This window comes from Siphateles boraxobius, unplaced genomic scaffold, assembly GCF_051911475.1.
Source record: "Siphateles boraxobius isolate OS27281-9 unplaced genomic scaffold, OSU_SipBor_1 87, whole genome shotgun sequence".
Classification (NCBI taxonomy): domain Eukaryota; kingdom Metazoa; phylum Chordata; class Actinopteri; order Cypriniformes; family Leuciscidae; genus Siphateles; species Siphateles boraxobius.
In genome coordinates, this window is record NW_027509216.1 from 1,259,578 (window position 1) to 1,276,423 (window position 16,846).

At 36.8% G+C, this 16,846-nt stretch overlaps 1 pseudogene; it reads left to right on the forward strand.

Moving 5' to 3' along the window:
* The first annotated feature begins 14,341 nt into the window (after window positions 1-14,341).
* LOC143731501 (general transcription factor II-I repeat domain-containing protein 2 pseudogene) lies at window positions 14,342-16,210 on the forward strand (annotated as a pseudogene).
* Window positions 16,211-16,846: the final 636 nt, after the last annotated feature.

A 16,846-nucleotide genomic window follows, 5' to 3' on the forward strand; every position in this document is an offset into this window, starting at 1 on the left:
AGCACTGAGACAGCTCTCATTAGAGTCACAAATGATTTGCTCTTATCATCCGATCGTGGTTGTATCTCTCTATTAGTGTTACTTGATCTTAGTGCTGCATTTGACACCATTGACCACAACATTCTCTTAAATAGACTAAAAAACTATGTTGGCATTAGTGGAATTGCATTAGCATGGTTTAAATCATATTTATCTGACCGCTATCAGTTTGTAGCAGTAAATGAAGAGATGTCTTATCGATCACAAGTTCAGTATGGTGTACCACAAGGCTCAGTTCTCGGACCGCTGCTTTTCACTCTGTACATGCTACCTTTAGGAGATATCATTAGGAAACATGGAATTAGCTTTCACTGTTATGCTGATGATACTCAGCTCTATATTTCTTCCAAACCTAACGAAACTCACCAATTCACAAAATTATCGGAGTGCATAGTCGATATAAAAAATTGGATGACTAGTAATTTCCTACAACTAAATTCTGAAAAAACAGAGATTCTAATTATTGGACAAAAAACTTTCACACGTAATAACCTAGAATACAGTTTAACACTTGATGGCTGTTCTGTTAAGTCTTCGTCGTCAGTTAGGAACCTGGGTGTGCTCTTTGATAACAATCTTTCATTTGAAAGTCACGTGTCTAGTGTCTGTAAAACCGCATTTTTCCATCTTAAAAATATATCTAAATTATGTCATATGCTCTCATTGACAAATGCGGAACAATTAGTTAATGCGTTCATGACATCAAGGCTAGATTATTGTAATGCTCTACTGGGTGGTTGCCCTGCACACTTAATAAACAAACTACAGCTGGTTCAAAACGCAGCCGCTAGAGTTCTTACCAGAACCAGGAAGTTTGACCATATTAGCCCGGTTCTGTCAACATTGCATTGGCTGCCTATTAAACATCGTATAAGTTTTAAAATATTGCTGATTACTTACAAAGCACTAAATGGTTTAGCTCCCCAGTACTTGAGCGAGCTCTTAACGCATTATAGTCCTTCACGTCTATTGCGATCTCAAAGTTCTGGCCAGTTGATAATACCTAGAATATCTAAATCGACTGCTGGAGGTAGTTCCATTTAATTTATTCATATTACTCCGGTTTTAATTAAATTACATTGGTTACCCATACGATACAGAATTCAATACAAAGCTTTGTTGTATGTTTTTAAGTCTCTGCATGGCCTAGCACCTGAGTATGTTACTGATTTAATCAGCCGCTGTCAATCAAGTAGATCTCTGCGCTCTAATGACCCATTGCTTCTCATGGTTCCGCGATCCCGTTTGAAATGTAAAGGTGATCGGGCATTCTCTGTTGCAGCTCCTAGGCTCTGGAATGACCTTCCTCTGTCTGTAAAAACTTGCCCTTCATTGGGTGCTTTTCAGAGTGCGCTTAAAACTTACTTGTTCTCTTTAGCATTTGACAATGCTTTGTACGTTTTTATGTCATATGTTTGCATTGTTTTTATGTCTTTGTTTTTACTTTTATTTTTATTTTTATTTTTTATACCTTCTGTACAGCCCTTTGGTTCCACTTGTGGTTTTGAAATTGCTCTATAAATAAAGTTGAGTTGAGAGTTGAGTTGAGTTCCTTTTCCTATTTAGCACCAAAACTTTGGAACAATCTTCCTAACATTGTCCGGGAAGCAGACACAGTCTGTCAGTTCACAGCTAGACTAAAAACACATATCTTTGACCTAGCATTCACATAACACTCTATAGACTTCTATAATTCAATATTAGGCTGATTAGATTAGGTCAGCCGGAACTGGGAACACTTCCCTTAAATCCTGATGTACTTGTTACATCGAAAGAAGAATGGCATCTACGCTAATCTAGTGTCTTTGTTTATCGCGAGGTTTTCCCGCAACCTGCCGGATCCAGGCCGTTTCCAGATCTGACGAAGGACTTTCGCCTGGACCTGATGACAGTGCGGTGCTGAAGTGACAACTAGCCTCTCCCTATGGAGGATCCCTATACCACTCTACAGATGAAGTGTTGTGGATTTTTTTTGGTTCGCGTACCTACCCGAAGTGATAAAATAAAATTCTGCATCAAAATTTATAGACAAAACAAGTAGTTTGTTTAGGCATGGTTTGTAAGGAATTATTAGTCACATTAATGACTATTCTTATTGCATTTTGTCATTAAGCACCTAGCAGTGATCACATTTTTATTCATAATTTATATACCTGGTAAGCAGTTCTTGTACATGTCATTGCCGTGTCTGCAGGGCTCCAGTGTGTACATCTGGTAATATTCTTGACATGTCACAGACTTCTCTCTCCAACTGAATATTTAAATTTGAGGAGCATGTAAATGAACATGATTAAAAAGAGAATAATTCAGACATGTTGCCATACCATTCAATTTCTCAGTTACTATTTTAACCACCTTTAAATCAAATGTGTAAAAGAAAGCAAATACATACTGTCCAGCCAGCAGAAGTGTGCCCTCCTCCGAAATGAGTCTGTATCCACCAGACTTCTGAATTTGGAAAAAAACTAAAGACAGATTTAACAACCCAGAATCACCCTCCTCAAGGACCACGTGAAGAAGAATTTCAGACAGGATGGCATCCGGCAACTATTGGGTATTACAAACAAATCAAAAAATGAATATGCCATTTCCAATCATGACCTAATCTCCCTTAAAACAGAATGTGCATCCTTTGGGTGCAGGTAATACCTGAAAACATTTAATTTAACAATAAGGTATTTGCCATAAAGCTACTACAATAGTTAGTGAGATAATAAAGGCTTTAAATCTGTTCAGTCTTTGCTTCTGTCATATTGAATGTACTACTACCATCAATATTTCGATGTTCTGTACTTGTCCTGTCTTCTGTCGTTTTGTCTCTTCACAGATTGTTTCCGACATGGCTGATGTGCACTTCCTGTTTCTAAAAAAACAAAAAACAACAACAACAACAAAAACTGGCTGCCATGAAGTAGCAGGTCCCTCCGAATGATTTATTCACTGAAGCCCTACTGGAGAGACGGTCAATATTTAGAACTGTGAATTTCTCTGAATTTCTTATTTCTTGGAAACATTTAGGATAATGTAAGATCACAATTGAAATAAATATATAACTGTGCAAGTGGTTTTTGTATATTTTAATACAAAAATCTTACATATTGTACCTTTAAGACATGATGAGCCAAATCAAAAACGTAACATTAAAGAAAACAATAGCCTAGATCATACTTTGACTGGAAAGGATCACGTCTTCCAGAACAGTGCAAAATTTTGCATGCGTTTTGGTGTAATTCACTTTAGGAAATAGCTAGATATCTAAAATGCATTAAACACAACAGATTATATGTGTCTGCCTGAAAAGTACATGCTGTTAGTTTATTTACGTTCGGTAGACATATGGATTAACACAGTGCTTGATTGCATAATCACAGCCTCTGTGCAAATGCAGAACCAATGACCCAATGGCTTCAGTCAAATGGTAGGCTATTACAGCTTTTATTTATTATTATTAGTAGTAGTATTTTATTTATTAATATAGATTGATATAGGTGACATATACATATGTTTGTATGATAATATACAGATAATATAGCCTATTATGCATTATAAACACTGATCCAAAACCTTCACTGACATAACACGGTAGCTACATATTGTTAATATACTGCATGATATAGTAGTAAATTGAATAATATACGAGTACATAAAGAGAAATTGAACACTAAATCTGTAAATCTAAATGCTGGGAAATAAATACAATGTAGTGAACTTGTCAAGCAATAATATGGCAATTGTTATTAGAGAGATCCACTTCATTTTTGTTTTGTATTGTGCAGCTGTAGTGAGAGCATTTCATCAGTTTGATGGAGTGTTTGCTCTTTTGCCTTCCTGCACAAAAACACAGATCTGATCTTCTGTCTGCACTGAGAAGAGCCGTAGTAGTACAGAAGAGGGTCCAGAAAAACACTTGCACTCCCAAAACACACAGCCAACAGGTAAGTAGCATATGATGAATCTCCCTCCCCTTCAGCTAAACGAACACAGTGGTACAACAGGATGCCATTGGTTGGAGCGAAACAGATCATAAACTCCATCAGCACAGTGATAACCATAATCACAACTCTCCTTAGGTTACCTGAAGATGATGAAGATTTTGCTAAGCGATCACTCCTCCACTTAGAGAGAGTTACAGGGTAAAAACTTAGAAATTTTGTTTTGAATTTTTTTTGTAAAATAAAAGTCAGAAATTAAATCGGATCCTTTATTGCATATTTACTGCACTTACCCTGTAACTACACAGAACAAGGGGGTAACAAGCGGCACTTTAATTTACAGCCCGCAGGAGTTACACTTACCCTGTAAATACACAGTTGAAACGGGTAACAAACACTACTTACTATGTAACAATATGAAACAACACTATTTGCACAGTAATTACAGAGAAAGGTATTCTGATTAAGAAAAAAAAAAAAAACGTTTTAATTACACAGTATATTTGCCCTAAAATTTAAGTGTCATTGCAATACAATGTGATAAGGTAAGTACTAAGTACTACATGGTACGTTCTAAATTAAAATCATAGCATAAACTAATTTTTTTGGCTTAACGTTAAGTAGTTTAGTAAGAAAAGCCAATATATATATATATATATATATATATATATATATATATATATATATATACACGTTTAATTTACAACCCACAGATGTCAAAATTACCCTCTAACTACATTGCACAAGAATATTTAGCCAAAAATATGATAAAAACTTTTATATACAACAGACATACAATTTTTGCCTGGAATATATTAACAGAATAGGTGCCTGCTAGTTTTAAAATAATTACATTATAAATAATTTGCTTGTGTATCTGGTTGTACCCCTTTATTACCCAAAACTTAACATATTGTTCCCTTATACCTACACGGAGGTACACTATAATTACAGAAACGTTCACAGCAATTTCGGTTTACTTACGAAGTTGTTTGCGGGTCGTAATATAAAGTGTTACCGAAAGCTCTCATAAAATCACCAGAGAATAATTAAGAGAACCTGGACATATTTGAGAAAAGGCTTTGATGGAGATTGTTGTATTGGAGGAATTTAATTCCAAACTGGGATATATTTATATTGCATGAATGCTAACTTACATGTGCAGATAAACACAGAACCTCCACACACAGACACATACAGTATTCACTCATGCCCATTTGTTAAAAATGCTGTTTATTAGGGATTCTATGAAATATGATCTACAACAATAGCGTGTCCATTGCAATGTTGAAATGAAACCTATGCAACTGATAGAAACCAACTTCCTTCCAACAATATACTTCCTTCAATGCATTCATCCATCAAGCAATATTTTATTTATTAACAACAACAGATCACCTCATAGTTCAATCCATAAATAACTGTTACTCTCATCATATGATACATAAATTAAGATATCACTAAAATAAATAAATAAATAAATTAATTCTATCACCCATCTGTATTATATACAGCACAGTGTTATATCATTAACTAAAACTAAAATTAAAACTATTAAAAATTGTTTTTCGTTATTGAAATAACAGTGGAATAAATTATAAGCATTAGATGAAAATGTAAAATGTTTAAGTACTAAAATAACTAAAACTAAAGCTGAAATAAAAATAAAATAGAAATATAAAAACTAAAACTAATAAAAAGGCAAAATCATATAACAAAATGACTCAAACTAAAAGTAAAAGCTCATTTTAAATATTAATAAATTCTAAAATAGTATATAAATAATACTAAAACAACACTTACATAACTATATAACTGACAAATGTCTTGCAATACAGAATGATCAGATAATTTTTTTAACGGTACTTACCATTGACTGCAGTGCATGTCTGCGCAACTATAATTAAAAGCAAGACACTATTCACTCCCATGATTACAGATAAGCTGGCAGTTTCTAACTTAATAAAATGTACTTCAGAACAACTTAAAATATTACCCTTTCTAAATAGCCAAATCCGCACAGTGTCGTTCTTAATTTCTGAGTGTGTACATGCTGACATCCTTGGCGCCTTCAGCCTCAGTAAAACGAAATGATAAATTATTAATAGATGCTGATTGTTTTGTGGGCGTGTCTCCTGAAGCTCTGTATGCACTATGTTCATTTTTTTCATTTACTAGATGTAAAAGAGGGGGTGAATTTGCTCAGTTAATGTGTTTCAGAGAGTATTATCATTTCAGACATATGCAGAAATACAACTGAACAAAATAGGTTTTTTAACGTACAGAGAGGTAAGGAACATTGTTTTTTTGTTTGTAGGCTCACCAGAGTTGTCCACAATAATAGTAATAAAGAAATATGGTATTACACAGACTGTTGACCTACACTTGGCTAGATATATGAATAAACATTGCCACCTAGATTATCCGAAAATCTGTGTTAAAGGGTAAGTTCGGCGTTTTACAAGTAAAGCCCTGTTTTAAGATCGTTTCTGATGAAATCGAACGGTTAAGATTAAAATTTGGACAAATGCTGCTGTTCCGAGAATTTTAGGTTTTTGTGTTAGCACCCCCACCTGTACAATGGTTTCATAGGGGCACTGGAACAATCATTCATATAAACCAAGGGGGTAATCCATCAGCCGGAAGTTGAAGCCTCGCGGGAGCCGCCATTGTAGCAGAACTTCACCTGCTGTTAGCATTCCGTTGACTCCCATTCATTTTGGCGTCACTTTGACAGCAAATAACTTTACATCTGAGGTGTCCAAAGACTTCATTTGTCCATTATTTATTTCTAAATAAACACGACAATGTATAAAAAACTCCATTACTTTGTATCTTACGTTATGGCCCAGTAGAAGCCGTTTTTGTTAAAAACAGGCTAACGATTGCGTCATAACCACGCAACTTAATGTCGCACAATAGAGACATTACCGTATAGACAGGGGGAGAAGCTCGCAGGCAATCGGGGGGACGTCCCGTCAAGGGAGAAGCCCATAGATAATGAGTCGATAAAAGCAACGGGACAAAATATTTCAACAACGTTTTTGGGGAATTGGAAATAATTCGGTATGTGGTAAGTGAATACATATGAAGTGATTAACGTTGGCAATTTTCACACACAGCTACTAGAAGATTTACGTCTGTCAGACAGGTTGCTCACGTCATCAAGTTTAGTTTGAGTCGGATTGAGTCTGCGCGTCAGGAACGAAAGTGCTCAAAAATCGCTAAAAATGGGCTTCAACTGTCTCAACTGAGTTCCAATGAGATGGCTCTGTCCACTTCTTATACTTTCTATGATATAAACGCATTAAACTTTAGTTTACAAAGACGTGAAACTCACCGAGTGGTCTGGGGTGTTCACTGATATGCTCACACAACAATCGCTGCAAAAGATGCTTTCCAACAGGTTTTATCGTAGTTTTTGTCCAACTCCATTGACTTGTCTAGGATGTTCTGTGAGGTAACGGTATTACTCCGCCGCCAGAGACTGAAATGGGGTTGTTTGTATTCTTTCTGTAGTTATGCAGTCGCGGTATCGTAGGCTACGCTATCCAAACATTGGCAAAGGTGCATTATCGCCACCAACTGGGCTGGAGTGTCTATTATTCAAGCTCTCAACGGAAGAATGTCCGGTTGTGAGGCGTTTGAAAAATAGGTCCACAGTTTTACAACGAACGGTAAAACACCTGTTGGAAAGCATCTTTTGCAGAGATGTTTGTGTGAGCATATCAGTGAACACCCCAGACCACTCAGTGAGTTTCACGTCTTTGTAAACTAAAGTTTAATGCGTTTATATGAATGATTGTTCCAGTGCCCCTATGAAACCATTGTATAGGTGGGGGGGTGCTAACACAAAAACCTAAAATTCTCGGGACAGCAGCATGTTATCCAAATTTTAATCTTAACCGTTCAATTTTATCAGAAACAATCTTAAAACAGGGCTTTACTTGTAAAACGCCGAATTTACCCTTTAAGACTGTTATTAAATTTACAGTTAAAGGCCCAAGGACCAGATATCATTTATTAAGACCGCGAGTTAGAAGAGCAGTCAATTTAAGACAAGAGTCAGAATTATAATAAATTGAAGATTTTTTTTACTGAATGTTTCATCAGGCATAAGTCCGCTTCAAGACTCTAGGCCGCCCCCTCACAGTTACAGGAATTATACCCTACACCAAGGTCTAAGCTACGTCAATGCTTCAGGTTTAATGATTCTGATTGGCCAAGAAACAGATAAACATAGTACATGTTCACACATGGACTGATATGCAGTAGCACATCTCCATGGTTAGGTACCAGTGGCCCTCCAAGGTCACAAGACCTAGGTCTAGGTGCCAACATGTCCAATAAAACAAGTCAATCTACAATAATGCCACTTGTTCCTTAACTTGTAACCAATTCTAACACACACACTCAGACACAGCTTCTTCAAGGTTGGATTTGGTTGGGCTCTAACTATAAACAGGAGAATCTTCCCAAAACATCAACATAACATGTTCTTTCTCTCAATGATAGGACACTTTAATATAGAACCGTAAAGTACATGCTTAGAAATGGTCACTTAAATTGGTTCCAATGACCTATAGTTGTCATGGTGAGCTAGAAGAACAGATATATGTTTTAACACATTCTGAAGACAAAACGAGTCCATATTTCATTTCTGGAAGCTGGGCTGAATGTGCAAGCACTGTTACTGTATTCCTGGCATCAGATATCAGTCACGTCTCAGATATCAAATACAGACATTAGAGAATACATGAAAAGAACATTTGTGACACTGGACCACAAAACCAGTCACATGGGTCAATTTTTCAATTTTTCGTAAAAAAATCTCACAAAATTGAGATTAATGCAACATGAAAGCCGGATGATTATGCTTTCCATTGATGTATGGTTTGTTAGGATAGGACAAGATTTGGCCGAGATACTATTTGAATATCTGGAATCTGCAAAAGAATTGAAACATTGAGAAATCGCCTTTAAAGTTGTCCATTTATGTAAGCGATTGTGTTGCATTCACTCACATAAAATAAATGTTTTATATATTTACAGCAGGAAATTTACAAAATATCTTCATGGAACATGATTTTTACTTAAAATCCTAATGATTTTTGGCATAAAATTAAAAAATCGAGTAATTTTGACCCATACAATGTATTGTTGGCTATTGCATTGGCTGTTGGCGACTTGTGACTGGTTTTGTGATCCAGGGTCACATTTCAGTAATCAATGGTAACTTCTCATAAGCTTAGAGAAGTTATTTAGAAGGAACAATATTGATCAATACCTTGATTATAATCACTCATTAGATATACATTGAAGCAGCAGTGGATTCCAAAATCCAGTCCCTTCGAGCAGTGGCGGAGCCAGAGGGGGGTCCGGGGTGGCACTTGACACCCCTGACATGCGATTGGCCACCCCGGGTGCCACCCCAAATTTTTATCTGCTACTGGCAGTTGCTGATGCTGATTTTTTTTTTTTATTACATTCGCCGGCAGCGCTGCGCGCGCAGTTTTCAAACGGACGAGCAGAGGACGAGAGATGGTTGCAAGATACGGAACTTCACCGAATAAGAAAACATCATATTTGAAGTAAGCTTTTAATGTTTAGCATCAGGGTGGTTTGCTCCCAATAGCCTACATTAGGCCTAATACACGCATATACAGTACCTTGCCGTGTGTACGTTACAGAATACAAATGTTCTAGCTAATGAAAGAAGAAAACAAGCGATATCATAATGCGATCACTATAGGACTATGAAGCTTTATGGGTGTAGGTTGTTGATGGACTCGATCTACTGTGTTTTGATCATCATTATGAATCTTATCTAGATGTAGTCTTTGATAAAAATGCGATTTTCTCAGCTTTTTGCTCATGTTGCTTTTAATGAAACTTGCCAACATTCAAGTGTTGATTAAAAAGAAAGATGCACGAAGCTAGAATAACATTATTTTTTTGTTTTTGTTTTAAAAGCACAGGGTTTGTTCTTTCTTTTGGTATGTTCAGATATTCATACAACAAAATATTCTGGGGTGCCATGAAATTGTGAAAATTACCAAAACCACATTTTTTTTTTATACTGGCGAGAAAGAGTTAAATGTTGGTAATCGGATGATGATTAGAATGTGAATATAATTGGAATCATATTTTAAATTTGTCATATTTTTGAACAGGGTCAATTAAACATGAAAAGAAAGGGAGAGATATCAGAGTTATTTTAAAATAAGCACAAACATAGTCCAGTCATTTTATGAAAAAAAGATTGAACAAATTGCAACAGAAGCAAACTCAAATAATTTGGTATCCTCATTATGTCCTGAGTAAGGAAACAAAGTCCCTAAGAATCCCATTAGGGGAAAGTTTCGAAATCTGTTTCTGGGAATTCACTTTTTATTTTACTTACCTTTTGTCTTCTGCATTCTCCTTACCCGTGTCTCCTGTTCTTCATTTAGACTCGTCCCCCAGAAACAGTCGCACAGACCCAGCCCCAAACCCCATCTCTTAATAATTAAAAAAGGCTGGTTTCTAAAGTACTTCTTCCTGCCTTTATGTATTAATGCTCATGGGTAGCCTAAATGGGTTCCATTCAGACCTTAACATTAAGTCTTTTACTGTTATGTGTCAACAAGATTCAACAAGACATTTTCACCTGGCTAGACCCAATGTTTAGATCTGTTGTGGTATTTATGCAAATTAGCACATACGTAATTAGATTATGCACCGTTTGTCCATCTTAACAAACAATTTTAAAAAACTTGGAATACATTTTTTGTTTGTCTTGATGTAAGTAATCGACTCAGTAATTTTCATGGTGATATCTTAAAGGTTAAACTGTTTACCCTATTCTCGTAAGAAAAAGAATGAATAGGCGTATGAATAGGCTATATTTGTGTTTTTTTCTAAACTTTCCCTAATGGGATTCTTTGGGACTTTTTTTCCTTACTCAGGACATATTGAGGTTGACCCCCATTTTGGCTTAAAATGACTGGACTAACAGGCAGATCAGGTGCAAACAGACCCCCCAGCCCTTGCATCACCACTGGCTAGTCAGAGTCAGTGTGGTCAGACTTCAGAACCGGCAACAGGTCAGAGCATCTACCAGACACAGGCAGTCAATCACATACCCAATTCAGGAATTTAAATTGAGATGATTTTGCCAGATTAAAAGGATAGTTCACCCAAAAATGAACACAAAAAAAATAATTATAAATGAAATAATTAGAATTAGAATTATTATAAATTATTATAAAGAAAGAAATATGTTGTATTTAATCTTCCCAGGATAAGATTTTATATTGATGGGCAATAAAATTGTTTAACTTTTTCAAGGACATGTCTGCTTGATGCCTGCTATATTTAATAAAAGATACAATAAAAAATATATATATTTTTTTGTAAATGTGAGTTTTTTTGTAAATAAATGCAGCAGTTCATAACAGACACATGCGGTATCTTATCTCCTTGGTGCTTCAGCTTTGTTTTCTGCAAATATTTTGGATGTTCAACACTTATAGACACAAACAGAGTGACCCAATTCCTTCCACAAGCTTTTCCACTGTGTGTGTGTGTGTGTGTGTGTGTGTGTGTGTGTGTGTGTGTGTGTGTGTGTGTGTGTGTGTGTGTGTGTGTGTGTGTGTGTGTGTGTGTGTGTGTGTGTGTGTGTGTGTGTATGTACCCGAAAGTACCAGTGGCCACCCCATGTATAAAACTCTAGTTCCGCCACTGCCTTCGAGACCATAATAAAGGCATTTTGATCATATACAACCAAAAAAAATAAAATAATGCAGAACATTTCTACACTAAAACTTAAAAATAAAAGCAAGGGAGAAAAAAAACAATTCATGAAAAAAATACTGATTTCAAGATATATTTTCTGAAAAAAGTCTCATGCAAAGTGTTCATATGACCAATTAAGACAAATAATGATCCCCAAAAGCTAGCTTGTAGTCAAATGAGATGTGAATTCTTCATTGAAGAAAAGAGATCTCACAACACCGAATTGCTTTCTAACTTCTGTAAACCATCTCTAGAGATTCTCTAGACTGACAGACCACCAGTACAGTTTCTTCACCCTTTTAATGCTCAGTATCTTCTGTATGGAGATGCCAGGATGCGTGTTACCGTCTGATGACATCACTGACTGTACACTTCAGCCTCCATTTGGTGCCATTATTCAATACACCGAGCTCAGGAGAGTGGATGCTGTAATAAACATGCATCACTCACAGCTAACAAAAAGGGTTGATTGGGTGTTTACAAAATCATAATATCCTGACCACTGCCTAAGTGTTTCTCAGAAGGAGCAAGAAATTAATGAAATTAATATATCACAGGACTCAAATAACAATATTAACATATTTAAAATCACATCTGTGGTTTTGCAGGGTGATATATGAAATACATTTACAAACATAACACATTTATATTCTCTTAATTGGCAAGTATTTTCTTATTTTTCCCCAGGAAGGAGTCTTTGGAATACCTGCGGTGTGAACAAACATAAGAACATGTTTCAGTGTGTTCCCAACTTTACAAAACATCTTAAATTAAATATAAGCATATTTGATGCTTTCACTTTAGCATTCAAGTGCATTCCAACGAAATAAATGGTAAAAGTAGCCTAGTAATATGCTAATATCCTGAATACAGCAAACCTGCGTTTCTTTTGAATGTGAGCATTTTTGAGCAAACTGGGAACTGGATATTGATAATATTCCGATAGTTCCACACATCAAGGCATCTTGTCATGAATGAATTATGAAAATTAATAGTAGCCTACTGTTTGTTGTACTGTTTGCTGCTTTTATTTGCTGTTGTTGCTTGTATTTGTTGACAGTTTCAGTTATTCGTCATGTGGTGATTAAGTCACTCTTGTTTCTGGAATGTATATTTGAATGTGATGCATTACAGGTGGTGCGTCATAAGATTTCACACTTTCGAAAGAGCAAAAAAATAAAGAATTGTAGCATAATAAAGTGGCAAGAGCGAGCTTCTCCAGTATTTAAAACACTGTTAGTTTACCTAGACTGATTATTTGTACACATTTACATTGTAATGTAAAGCATGTGAATCTCAGTCTGCCAGTGGCAACACTGTTTGACCTTGTCTAGACATATTAATAAACATCACCACCAAGAGGATTCATTTATCACAGCCTCTGTGTGATTATACTGTATAATAATGACCGATTTAAGTTGAAATTAATATTTAATGTGTATTCTGTAAGAATAAGCCTTCCTAATATCTATTCTGGAATTGCCTTTTTTTTATTCTGGAATGATGTCTCCAAATATTGCATTTGTTTTTTCCCCCTCATTTCTCTTTTTTCTCTTGTGGATTTCTTTGAATGTTTTAAACTGAAATAAATTGCTGTTGTTTTTTGCTTAAAATACAAAACAAAAATTATTTTGACAGAATTAAGATTTTCATGTCTTTATTTTATGTCATGTAAACATTCACAATTCAGGATGGATAAAGTATTTGAATCCTTAAATGAATGATTTTCTGGGCCAGAGTCAAATGAGATGAGATTAGAGTTGTTGGTCTGAGCTGCGGTGCACTAGAACAAAAACACTAACATGTTGAGTTTGTTACTCAGAAGAACTACTTCCTGAAACATGCAGGGCCCTATCATACACCCGGTGCAATGCAGAGATAGGTGCGACACAAGTACAGATATGCAATATTTTAATTACTTTATTTTAATTAAATACGTATTTAATTACTTTGAGTATTTTGTAATTTGTATTTTCCTTAACAAAAAAAAAAATCAAATGTAATTTGTATTTAAATAATTTGAGAGACTGTATTTTGTATTTCAAATACTTTTGTCATTTTATTTTCGTATACAATAACTTTAATCACCAGGGTTAATAGGACTACCAAAAAGCCTATCACAATTTTTGGGCAAGATGCAAGTAAATCACGTTACATGTTCTTGTTGTATCTATTCCATCGCGCGACCAAGATCAGAATAAAGAAGCTGTTTTTGTGCTCATTCAAACTGCTTTAAGGTAAAGTATCTAGTAAAATATACTATCAGATATTATTCACTGAATGTCATTATAGGAAGATTACTACAGAAGATTAGCGTAAATAGCTAGAACTTGTGAATTGACTTACTAGCTAAAGAGTGACGTGCACGGTCTAGTGCACATTATGTCAGAGTCAAGGCCCGCGGGCCACATCCGGCCCGCGAGAAGGTTTTTTACGGCCCCTGGGATGATCTTGATTTATTATTAGAACCGGCCCGCAGACCGCAGCAAGCCGGCAGCCCGCAGATCTTTTACACGCACCAATACTACATTTCCCACAATGCAACGGTGACGCACCGAGCAGTAGGCTGCTTCATTTCAATATTTATTGGCACAGCAGTCGTCAGCATCACAGTAAAATTAACTTTCAGATACCCATCAAAAATGGCAAAACGGAAGGTGGACACTGAGAACCGGGGGTTTCAAACAAGGTGGGAGTCGGAGTATATGTTCACGGAGGTAGCTGGAAAACCTGTGTGTCTTCTGTGTGGAGAAAGTGTGGCGGTACTGAAAGAGTATAATCTGAGACGACATTATGAAATGAAACACGCGGACAAAAACAAGAATATGGACATGGAACAAAGGCTACAAAAGGCAGAGGAATTAAAACGAGGCCTCAAATCTCGACAGGCTCTGTTCAAAAAAGCCAAATCACAAGGCCAGGCTGCTGTCAAGGCCAGTTTTATTTTGGCAGAAGAGATCGCTAAATCAGCCCGGCCATTTATAGAGGGGGATTTCATCAAAAACTGCATGATTAAAGTTTGTGACGAAGTTTGCCCAGAAAAAAGGCAACTCTTTTTAAATGTGAGTCTGAGCAGAAACACCATTGCCGAGAGAGTAGACCAGTTGTCCATCAATCTAAAAGAGCAGCTTGTGAAAAAGGGAAAAGATTTCATTGCATATTCTTTGGCTGTGGACGAGAGCACCGACATTTCTGACATTGCCCAGTTGTCAATTTTCATCCGCGGAGTGGACTCCAGCCTAAGCGTGACAGAGGAGTTTTTGGCTTTACGTCCTATGCATGGCACAACTACGGGGCATGATTTGTATGAAGAGGTGTCAAGATGTGTAAATGAGATGGAGCTGCCTTGGGAAAAACTCGTGGGTTTGACAACCGACGGAGCACCTGCGATGTGTGGACACAGGAGCGGACTGGTGGCGAAGATACGGGAAAAGATGCAAGAGGAAAACGCGACAGGTGAGCTGACAGCTTATCATTGTACCATACACCAGGAAGCGTTGTGCGGTAAAGCCTTGAAAATGGAGCATGTAATGAGCATCATCACGCGCACAGTTAACTTTATCAGAGCCAAAGGTTTGAATCACCGCCAGTTCAAGGCATTTCTGACGGAGTTAGAAACGGAGCATGGTGATTTGCCTTATCACACAGAGGTGCGATGGCTAAGCCAGGGAAAGGTGCTTCAAAGATGTTTCGAGCTTCGTGAGGAGATTTGTCTGTTCTTGGACAGCAAAGGGAAAGACACAACACAACTCCGAGACGAAATTTTTCTGTGTGAAATGGCTTTTCTGTGTGACATTACGAGTCATCTGAATGCAATGAACTTGCAGCTGCAGGGTCGGGATCGTGTCATCTCTGATATGTACAGTACAGTGAAGGCATTTAAAACCATACTGACTCTGTGGGAGACGCAGATGCGGAAAGAAAATTTGAGCTACTTTCCCAGCTGCCAGACCATGAAAGAGAAGCTCTCTACCAGTGCGTTCCCGAGCGCACAGTTGGCTGATAAAATAGGTATGCTTGCCGCTGACTTTCGACGCCGATTTGCTGACTTTGAAGCACAAAAAAGCAGGTTGGAACTGCTCGGTAACCCATTTGCTGTTGACGTGGAAAGCTTACCACCAAACCTCCAAATGGAGTTGATTGACCTCCAATGCAATGATGCACTGAGGGCAAAATATGCGGCAGTGGGTGCTGCGGAGTTCGCCCGTTTCCTCCCCGACACAATGCCCCAGCTGCGCATCCAGGCTGCTCAAACGTTGTCTATGTTTGGCAGCACATACCTGTGTGAACAACTGTTTTCTTTGATGAACCTGAACAAAACATCACACAGAAGTCGACTTACTGCTGAACACCTCCACTCAATTCTGAGGATTTCCTCAGCTCAGAGCCTTACCCCGAACATTGATGAACTTGTGGAAAAGATGGGACACCACCAAGTATCACCCTCAACCTCAAACAAGTGAACATTACTGTGCAATCACATATTTAGAGTTTTTACTCAGTTCAAGTTTAAAAGTTAAAGTTTAATATTTGTTTTCACTGCATGTTACTTCTCCTTAAACAAATTTTTGTTTTTGATTAATAGATTTCTGCACTTTATTTTATTGTATTTCAATCCAATTATATTTTAAAAATATTTCAGTTGAGTGGATGATAGAAAATTGCTATTATTGTTTTTTTCTTTGAAGTAAATTTAGCCCACTTTTGCTAAAATAGAAAATATAGGCTACTGATGGTGCCTTGAATACCGGTTTCTTTCATTTAATGTTCATGTTATGGGGATTTTTATATAAAGGAAATTTGTCTTTTGTGTCTGTTGAAAATTAAAGATTACTGAGAGAGCCATAAGAAAATATTGCTTTATTTATCTGATCATATTGGAATATATTTGTTAGGTTTTCAGTAGGTTCAATTAGGTTCACTAGACTATATGCGTCATTTAAAAATTTTTCAATGAACATTCGAACAGTCTGGCCCTCGGCTTGTAGCTAAATTTTTTATTTGGCCCTCCGTCCATTTGACTTTGACACCCCTGGTCTAGTGATTGCGGGTTCAGTTATATCCATGGGCGGGCGCTGTGGATAATCCGCGGGCTAACG